The sequence below is a fragment of the Myotis daubentonii genome, chromosome 21 (assembly GCF_963259705.1).
Source record: "Myotis daubentonii chromosome 21, mMyoDau2.1, whole genome shotgun sequence".
NCBI lineage: Eukaryota > Metazoa > Chordata > Mammalia > Chiroptera > Vespertilionidae > Myotis > Myotis daubentonii.
The window spans coordinates 6,942,614-6,953,564 of NC_081860.1; the positions used below are offsets into that span (position 1 = coordinate 6,942,614).

General features: G+C 45.5%; 1 pseudogene; it reads left to right on the forward strand.

The window, feature by feature from the left end:
* Nucleotides 1-5,701: 5,701 nt before the first annotated feature.
* LOC132223039 (ADP/ATP translocase 3-like) lies at nucleotides 5,702-8,222 on the forward strand (annotated as a pseudogene).
* Nucleotides 8,223-10,951: the final 2,729 nt, after the last annotated feature.

Consider the following 10,951-nt stretch of genomic DNA (forward strand, 5'->3'; position numbering starts at 1 on the left):
CCACAAGAGAGTTCACACTGGAGAAAAACCTTATGAATGTAGTGAATGTGGGAAGACTTTTAGGCAAAATAGTCACCTACTTATCCACAGGACAGTTCACACTGGAGAAAAACCTTATGAATGTGGTGAATGTGGGAAGTCTTTTAGGGATAACAGTAAGCTCCTTATCCACAAGAGTGTTCACACTGGAGGAAAGCCTCATGTGTGTAGTGAATGTGGGAAAGCTTTTAACTCCAATTATTATCTTGTTATCCACAAGAGAGTTCACACTGGAGAAAAACCTTATGAATGTGGTGAATGTGGAAAGTCTTTTAGGGTTAGTAGCCTGCTGCTTATCCACAAAAGAGTTCACTCTGGAGAAAAACCTTATGAATGTAATGAATGCGGAAAGTCTTTTAGGCAAAATAGTCACCTTCTTATCCACAAGATAGTTCACGCTGGAGAAAAACCTTATTTATGTGGTGAATGTGGGAAGTCTTTTAGGGATAATACGCAGCTCTTTATCCACAAGAGAGTTCACACTGGAGAAAAACCTTATGTGTGTCGTGAATGTGGGAAGTCTTTTAGACTAAATACTCAGCTCCTTATCCACAAGAGAGTTCACACTGGAGAAAAACCTTATGAATGTAGTGAATGTGGGAAGTCTTTTAGGCAAAACAGTCACCTCCTTATCCACAGGAGAGTTCACACTGGAGAAAAACCTTATGAATGTGGTGAATGTGGGAAGTCTTTTCGGGATAATAGTCATCTCCTTATCCACAAGAGAGTTCACACTGGAGAAAAGCCTCATGTGTGTAGTGAATGTGGGAAAGCTTTTAACTGCAATTATTCTCTTCTTATCCACAAGCGAGTTCACACTGGAGAAAAACCTTATGAATGTGGTGAATGTGGAAAGTCTTTTAGGGTTAGTAGCCTGCTCCTTATCCACAAGAGAGTTCACACTGGAGAAAAACCTTATGAATGTAGTGAATGCGGAAAGTCTTTTAGGCAAAATAGTCACCTCTTTATCCACAAGAGAGTTCACACTGGAGAAAAACCTTATGAATGTGGTGAATGTGGGAAGTCTTTTAGGGATAATACGCAGCTCCTTATCCACAAGAGAGTTCACACTGGAGAAAAACCTTATGTGTGTCGTGAATGTGGGAAATGCTTTAGCCAAAATAGTCAGCTCCTTATCCACAAACATGTTCACACTGGGGAAAGCCTAATGAGTGTACAGATTGTGGGAGATCTTTTAGCTGAAAATATGGCCTCATGAGACACCTGACCGTTCACACAAGAGAAAAGCCTTAAATGTAAGGGGAATGTTTCCTTAATCTTACTCAGAATAACAACCATGAAGGAGACTCTATGGTACACAGTTGCCGTAATATGATCCCTTTTTATCAGGACAGACACTCTGCTAGATTCCTCCTCAGTTTCAGGTACAAGTGAGGCTTTAAGGAGCTACTTGAAGTTGCCATTCTGCCCAGGCCTCCTATCTGATTGATGTCACTATGTGTGATTGTGGCTGAAGTGATTTCACCTCTACTACCTGGCTCACCTGAACAGTGTGAATCAGTCACAATCACACTGTGCTTTTTTTGCTTGAATCAATTCTAAATACTCTGACCTCTTGGCAGGATCTTCATTCCTTTCTGTCTGACTAGGGAATGGGCCTTGTCCAGTGTTTTTCCAGAATAGCCATCCTCAGAAAAGAAGTGATACCTCTTGCAGGTAGTTGTGGTTCTCACATTATGCTGTGATGATTGTCTTGGGTTCTATTTCACCTATCTGAACATCGCTGGTTATGAAATATGACATTTCGGTAACATTCTTTTTCCTGTTGTACCTTTAATTGTGATGATTCTATTCACTGCCTGTAATGTTTTGGAAGCACTGTTGTGATCTGTCACCAGGTAGATGTGAAGCAATATTGTGTGGACGTCAAACCTTCAGTGCTTTGGGAAGGAGAACACGATGGCAGAAAATCATTTTTCATCCAAAACTGGCTTATTTTGCATTGCTTCCTAAGGTGTTGAAAAAAAGACTGCATACCTTTGTGGTCTTAATTTATATCCTGGTACCTTGGTTATGCGTGCAGTCAGTGGTCACCCAGAAGATGAGACCTTTGCCGTCATTCTGTGAACAATATGAATTATGTTCTTTGTTCACAGTTTGTATTACTTCATTCTTGTCAATGTTTAGGGGACCTCCTCCCCACATACTACAAAGAAGCCAAGTGCCATGAAGTTCAAAATTTCATCGTCTTGTGACTTTTATTGTAAGTCTCTGAGGTTAACCTACCATTGACACAGAAACACTGTATTCATAGTGATGAGAGAGACTGCAGTAAATTATATGCAAATTGTCTCTTCTGAGCATGAATCCACAAATGTTCCTGGGCCTGTCTCCTGTGTGACCTTTTTGTACACACATTCTCAGCACATCCAAAAGTGTTTCCTGTAGCTGAAGTCATTGGCAGGTAAAATAATTGAATGGATTTGTGGATTCCCTTGGTCCCTGTAAGGTGTTCACCACAAAGTCATTTCTCAATATGTAAGAACTCAAAGCTAAAGGAAGGATAATCCTGTAATCAGTCCCAGGATGTCTTTTTTCACCAGTCAGCATTGTTGTTGATTCCATGGCAGCAGTCTTCACTGCCTGCCAATATTTGCTGCCACTGAGGCAATGATGTTTCTCCCAGGATATAGAAACTGACGTGCAAGAAAGTGCACTAACTCTGTGAAGCCATCACACGTGAAATAATCTCTGTAACTATATTCAAGGTGTGCCAAAAGTAGGCTTTCAGTTGTGAGTACACAAAACACAGCTCTTGTTCTTTTTAAAACATATTTTTAAAATAACTTTGTTTTATTTTGCTTAGAAAGAGAGGAAGGCATGGGGGGAGAGAGATAAACATCCATGAGCTTTCTCCACACACCCCTTAATGAGGACCCAGTTGTGTCTGCGGACTGACCTAGAGTTCAACCAGGAACCTTTTAGTTCACTGGATGACACCCATCCAACTGTGGTACAAGGTGAAAGCAGAGTTTATTCCTGTATTTTTTATTTGTTAGTTATTATTTTCCATACAACAACTCTAAGTCTACATTTCCCACACTCTTCATTTTCCTCCTGCCCTTTTATAATCCCTCTTTCCGGCTTTCCCAGTCTTTCATGCAATCATTACTTTTCCATCATTTACATTAGATTAGTTTATATTCTTCATAGTTTAGTATGTGCGATATAGTGTGTACTTTTTAACAAGCACCGTTGTTCATAATGCTACACAGATATATTTTAAAAATATAGTTTATTTCTTATCAGAGAGGAAGGTGGGGACGGGGGAGGGAAAGAGAGGGAAAGAGATAGACATCAATGATGAGAGAGAATCATTGATCAGGTGCCTCCTGCTTGCTCCATACTGGGGATCAAGGCTTCAACCCAGGCATGTGCCCTTGACTGGAATTGGACTTTGGATCCTTCAGTTCACAGGCCGATGCTCGTCTATCCAGTGAGCCAAACCAGCCTGGGCTACACAGATATTTTGAGATTCAACACAAATGCTATGTGAATATTGAATTTGTTTTGTTTCTGATTAGTATTGCATTCTATGAATAACTACTTCAGCTATTGATCTGCTTATAAAATTGGTTATTTCCAGGTTTGGGGTGTCCTATCTAATAATAGACAACCATGGTAATTGACTGTACCTTTTCTACACCTCCCATTGGCTAATCAGAGCGATATTCAAATTAACCACCAACATAATGGCGGCTAATTTGCATACTGTAGGCAGGGAGGGAAAGTGGGTGCCACCACCCCCGCCCCCAAGTGAGGCCACACGTGGTGTGTGGCTCAGGTGGGGCACGGCGATCGTGGGGTAACCACCCTGCGTGGGGTCCCAGCCGGCCCAGGGCTCCGGAGGTGCAAGGCAGACCTCCTGATCCTTTCCCTCATCAGGCAGGTTCCAATCAATCTTCAGTTTCTACTGAAAGGAATGTGGTGCCTCCATGGGTAGCCTCCCAGGATTCGGACTCGCAGGCTCTGGAGTGGAGACTTTAACAAGGACTTCAGCAACTGCTCAGGGGAAAAACCACCACCTCCCTACTCCACAGCTGCTTCTGTGTCTGCAAGAAACTGTGCATGCTCCTCCCTGTGACATGGGCGGGGCCAGAGCTTGAGTTGAGTGGATCCACACTAATGATAGCAGCTGGACCAGTGCAGGGTGTGAGGGCGGGAGGGTGGGGAAGGAACAAGGAAGAAGCCCTGATTCCCTGCTCCTCCTCCCAAAGGCATGGCCCTTGCTGCTGTCATGATAACTGGAGTTGTGTTCTTCTAACTCTGTTTGGGTAAAGGAAACAAGTGTCTGTTGACTTCTGATCTTACTCTCAGAGCTTCCAGTTAATCCCTCTGGATGCATCATATCCAACCTCCAAAGGATGCAAGGGGCAGGATCTACCTTTGGTCCATAGTTGAGGAAACTGACCAATAAACACATGTGTCTCATTTCTTAGTGTCAACTCCCACAGAAATCTCTGGGTAATGACTCAGATTCTATATCTAAGGGTATATTTTCTTCTACTTTCGTGTTTAATTCAGCCACAGGAATCAAATAATACAATAAAGAATAAAATGTGTTCAGAGGGCTCAACATTGTACTCCCAGGGCCTTTGGTCCTGCACAAACCACAGAGCTCAGTTATCCTTAGATGAAAGGAAAGGAAAGAGAAACGTGAAAGGTTTCCAAGCTCAGTTAGAGAGACATCTGATAACCACATATTAAGGACACGACATTAACTTAGGGGTGGAAAGGACACAAATGAAATAGGAGATGGAGCCATTTGGAGTGAGCAGGCCAGCAGGGAGGCAGTTGGGGGTGAGCAGGCTGGTGGGGGGGGTAGTGGGGGTGAGGACACTGGTACAGGGGGCAGTTGGAGGTGATCAGGCTGGCAGGGAGTCATTTGGGGGCAAGTAGGCTGTCAGTGGTGGGGGGGGGGAGTTGGGGACAAGCAGGCTGGCAGGCAGAGTGGTTAGGGGCAATCAGGCAGGCAAGCAGGTGAGTGGTTAGAAGCCAGCAGTCCCAGATTGTCAGGGGGATGTCCAACCACCAGTTTAGGCCTGATCCCTGTAAACCGGCAGTAGGACATCCTTCCATGGGTCCCAGATTGGAGAGTGTGCAGGCCAGGCTGAGGGACAACCCGCCCACCAAGAGCACAAAGTTTTGTGCACCAGGCCTCTAGTTATAAATAAATCTGTTTGGAATATTTTCATTCAGTTATCTTTATAGATATCCATTCAACTAAAACTGTTGCAGTATAGGTGAATGTTTCACATTTTAACATATGCAGAACTGTGATTTAAAATTGTCATGCACTTTGCCTTCCCACCCATGCCCAGCATATAAAAATTCCAGTTTTTGTTCAACCCTGCAAGGACATGCAATGGTTAATCTTTTTAAAGAGTAGGTCTGGAATTGTCTATATATGAACTTGTTTTTGCTTTCATTACATTTCCTAAGAATTTTTGATGGTGAAAAGTTTTTCATACATTTATTTTCGTTGTCTTTATCTCCTTTGTTAAGATGATGGCTCAGAAATTTGCCTATTTTTAAAATAAATTATTATTTTAACCAATATGAGGACAATTGACAATCTAAGATATATATTTGACTGTCACTGATTCCTCAATAACTGAATGACTTCTTCCTGTATGGAACTATGGGTTTTGAATATTGTAAGCAAGATGTTATTCTCAATTTTTAACTTATGTACAATTTGAATCCACATGTACCATATACTTACAGGTTTTATATGCATTGTTAACATTCTCCTCCACTCTTTTCTAAGAATAAGCATTCAATAATACATTAAGTGAAGTCTAGGTTTGTAATCTTTGTTAACTTCCCTCATGTAAATCCTTTCATTGTGGTTAGTTTCAAACTGCCAAAATGATGGTACTGAACAAGGATATGATAAGATATTTCAGTAGCAAATCATCATATTTTATTCCCAACATATTGATAAGGTAGCAATCAGTATCCACAAGAACATCTAGAATAATAAAAGACAAAGATGTTAATTGACTGTACATTTGCTACACCCACCAGCCAATCAGAATGACGACCTGGAAATTAACCCTACCAAGATAGCGGTTAATTTGCATATACCGGCTGGGAGCGAAGACTGAAGACAATGTAGAAGGAAGTGAAGCACTGCAGAAGAGAGCAAAGTAGAGGCGGTGGAGACAGTAACAGAGCCAAGCGGCGGAGGCTCCAAGGAAACAAGGCGGGAGTGAAGCCTGCCTCAGTGGGTTTCGGTCCCTTCTCTTCTTCGCTCCAGCTGCAGGAAGCCCTATTCTTGCAGGAATCTTCCTGCAATGGGCCTCTAGTCTCTCTCTATATATAAGCCTAGTATGCAAGTTGTCCCCACAGGAGTTTGACTTGGTGATTGATCACTCAATATGACATGCGCTGACCACCAAGGGGCGGCGTGGAATAAAGGAAGGCCCTGCTCACAGCCAAAAGGAAGGGCCCGGCTGGCAGCCGGAAGGCCCGGATCAGCCCTAATTACTGGCCAGGTCTGGGGACGCTACTCGTGCATGCATTTTGTGCACCAGATTTACAGTTTATAATAAAATAGTAAAAGAATTGGGAAATGGCAAGTTTTAAATATTTCTTTAAGGTTTTGTTTACATCTTATTGATTTTAAAAATACATTTCAAAATGTTTTTATTGATTTCAGAGAGGTTTGAGAGAGGGAGAGAGAGATAGAAACATCAATGATGAAAGAGAATCATCGATATGCTGCCTCCCACAGGCCACCTACTGGGGTGGAACCCACAGTTTAGCATGTGCTTTGACCAGGAAGCTGACGATAGTCACTGTGGTTGGTTTCGACAACCACGATCAGAAAGTGGGGTCATGGCTGAACTGTAGGCCCTGTGGACGGACTTGACCTTCTCTGAAGGAAGGCTCACAGATTAACTTGATCCTCAGGCTACCTTCCGTTGGGTACCTCTGTACCAGAGGAATTTTCCATAACTGAATGCAAATAAAATGTCCAGTGGCTGACACTTTTGCTTAAAGGTGAATCTGTAAGGTACTTTAGTATACTCACCACAACGATAGTACCCCAGAAGAAAATGACATACACAGAGGCAGAATTGATGATAAGCACTCACAGAATTTCAGAGGATCTCGCCAAAATTCACAACAATGGGACAGGATATGGAACAAATGCAATAATATTTGAGATAATGAAGAGCCTCGGACATTTACAGTAAATGAAGCTCAATAAATCATCTTTAGCCTTTTGGTCGGGGGGATGGCTACAGCTGCTGAGCCAGAGGCACCCACACTCCCAGCTCCTCTCTGCGCCTCCACTCAGATTCCTGCCCTCAGGCCATCTCCTTCACCAAGGACTTCCTCCACCGCCATCTCCTCCAAGACAGCCGTGGCTCCTATCGAGCAGGTCAAGCCACTGTTGCAGGTGCAACATGCCAGACAGCAGATCACGGCCGACAAGCAGTATGTGGACTGCATCGTGTCCATCCCCGAGGAGCAGGGCGCACTGTCTTTCTGGAGGGGCGACATGGCCAACACCATCTGCCATCCGCTACCTCCCCACCCAAGCACACAACTTCGCCTTCAAGGATAAGGATAAGCAGGTCACCCTGGGGGGCGCGGACAAGCACACCCAGTCCTGGAGGTACTTGGCTGGCCACCTCCCTCTGCTTCCTCTGCCCCTGGATTTCACCCGGACCCGGCTGGTGGCCGACGTGGGGCCATCGGGCGCTGAGCGGAAGTTCAAGGGCCTGAGAGCCTGCCTGGTGCAGATCAGCAAGTCGGACGGCATCCGGGGCTGGTACCAGGGTTTCAGCTTCTCCACGCAAGGCATCATCATCAGCTACCAGGCAGCCTACTTTGGGGTGTACACCATGGCCAAAGCCAGGCCCCCCTACCCCAAGAACACCCACATCCTCACCAGCTGGACGATCCCCGGTCCGTGACGCCGTGGCGGGCCTGGATTCCTACCCCTTTGGCCCCGGGCAGTGAAGGAGGACGCTGCAGTCGGGCGCCAAGGAGCCGGCATCCTGCACATGCGCACTATTGAGGGCCGGTGGCAGGTCCTCAGGGCTGAGAGCGCCAAGGCCTTCAAGGGCGCCTGGTCCAACGTCCTCAGGGGCAGGGGCATCGCCTTCGTGCTGGTCCTGTCCCTCGAGCTGCAGGAGGGCCTCTAGGGGTCCCGCAGCCCAGACACGGGGCCCCAGGGCCGCGGAGGCCCCTCATGGTTACCGATCATTGACCTTCCAGAAAATTCCAACGTCCCCCCCCGTCCCGCCCGCCAGATGATGGTAGCACCGGGTTTGTCTCTAGGATGAAACCCTTCTGATCATGACCACTGACACTGCATTCAACGCCTCCATGGGGGGGGGGCACTCCCATGTCCTGGGGATTCCCATCCGCCCCCCGCCCCACAGGACCGCCCCTCCCGGCCTTGCGGGCCTCTGTGGGTAGCTTTTATTTAAAGGAAATCATGTCTCCATCCGTGCTTGCGCACTGTCCTCTGCACAGGGAAGTATCCGCAAATCCCTTCTTTGTGGGGCATTCTGCAAACAATTAAACCCAGACATGGAGGGGGGAAAAAGAAAAAAAAATCATCTTTAGAAAGCCACCATCAGCCTCCGAGGTCTCCAGAGGATCCTGTGTTTGAGGAAAGACTGGAAGACCTGGCCAGTTCCTCAGTGGTCAGTGCTTTGGCTCCAGGAGTGAATGGTCTCTGGTTCCATTATGGTCAAGGGCAAAGACCTCAATTGGGGGTTTAATCCTAGGGCCATGTCAGGGCACATAAGGAAGGAAACCAATGGATGTGTGTCTTCCTTGTGGATTTCTCTCTCTCTCTCTCTCTCTCTCTCTCTCTCTCTCTCTCTCTCTCTCTCTCTCTCTCTCTCTCCCTCTCCCCCCCCCACATCCTCCCACCCTTCCATTCTCTAGAGTAAATTGAACAAGAATCGTAGGGTGAGGGGGAAAAAAGAAAAAGAAAGACTGCTAGTTGCCCGATTCATGCTTCCTACTTAGTGTTTTTAGACATTAGAAACCTGGGTTTCTCTAGGGAAGCACAATTTCTACTTCACCATGGGCTCTACACTCCTTAGTTTCCAAATCTATGTTGCAATCCCTCAGAATCACCTTCCCTCACAGGTAAGTTAATTTTTATCACTCAAAGACTAACCTAAGTTAAAAAAAATAAACAGATTACTTTATTCAAAAAGCATTGGGGATTTTTGTGCTTGAATAAAAGCAATGAGGGGATCATGACGATGGCACAAATTGTGTGGGTTTATTCTCAGATTTGTGGTCAGATTCTAGTAGCCTCTTTTGTGAAAGAAGACAGACTTCCACTGAGATCAGATGATTCTGGTAAATGTTCTTTATATAGATGTATGTTTTACTTATCAAATTGTTGCAGTATACGTGAATGTTTTACATTTCCATATATGCAGAGCTGTGCTCAGATGATATATGCCCCGTATGCACTTATCCTGGCCCTCACACCTCTTCCCACACTGTCTGAGGGAGACTGCAGTGATCACCCTGGCTTCACGTTTCTGTCTTATCACCTGTTGTAGCAACCTTACCCCATTTGTTTTGGGATGTCCTCCACTAGAATGCCAGCTCCCAAGGACAGACAACTTGATAATTCCTGAGTCTGGAATAGTCAACAGTGTCCACACCCTCGGTCCTCACACATCACAGATGTGCCTGCCTGAGACAGCTGCCCTCTGTGCAGCCTGATTTCTGATGCATATGGATGAATATGGGGCAACGCTGAGGGGAAGAACTCTAAGGCCCATAATTATCCATTTTAGGAATAAGGAATTGGACATTCCTGGAGAGGACAGGGACAGTCCTGTGAGACTCCTGGTCCCTGGAGAACAGGTCACACCCTTGCCCATGTCAAAGCTATGCTGACACCTAATAGAGGAAGGTACCTAGGTATGCTCAGTGCATCACTCCAGAACTTCTGTATCCTGGTAATCTAGTGGGAGTGCATGGCCATCCGGGAGCACTGTGACCAGCAGGAGGAAGGAGCCCCAGTGGAGATGGGGAGAACATAAAGAAAACGCATTTAGCACATGTTCATGCACAGAATGAGTGGAAAGCACAGGGTCATCATTGATGTAAATGTCAGCATATTTTACTGTGATCCCCAGTGGGAGTGCCCATTAGGGCAATTGAAATGATAAAGAGACTTGGAGGCTGGGTAGCGACTGATGTTGATGTAAAAGAACATGGGTGCTGGAATGCTTGCAGTCCTGTGTGCTTCCTGATCAACTCTCTTATCATATGTGTCTTCTCCCTCACCACATTGTAGGAACTGAGGCAGCCAAGGATTTAAACAACTTCTCACTCAGAAGTAGTTCTGAGTTTACTGCCAAGGAACACTGACGAAACTCCTCTTTTTGAAGTTCACGCATTTGAATCTTGCCCGTGATGGCTTAGGGAAGCTCAGGGACTAAGTGCACCTGGATGAAGAGAAAGCAATCCATGCAGACTAACTCCTGCGGTTATTTCCTACCAAAGTCCCCCAGATTGATTGGCACCTTATGGTGTCCTACATAGGGCCCACCAAGTATGTCAGGTTACCTTCTTAAAGCCCTGAATGTGGCTACAGCCCCGTGATGAGCTTTGACCCAATAATGTGGTGGGAGTGAAGACTGTCACTACTAACACAAGACTCTGGAATCAGAGACTGGCATTCTCTCTGTTCATTACTACTAACACCTAGAAGTTACCTACATGGTGACTGAACCTTGTTCATTGCTACTAACACCTAGCAGGTACCTACATGGTGGCTGCATCTTTACCTGGTCCCTGGAGAACCAGGGAGGACATGTGGCATCAACAAGAAAGAGACCTTCTTTAGTATAAGCCACTGAAGCTTTGGGGCTGTTTGTTACTACAACAT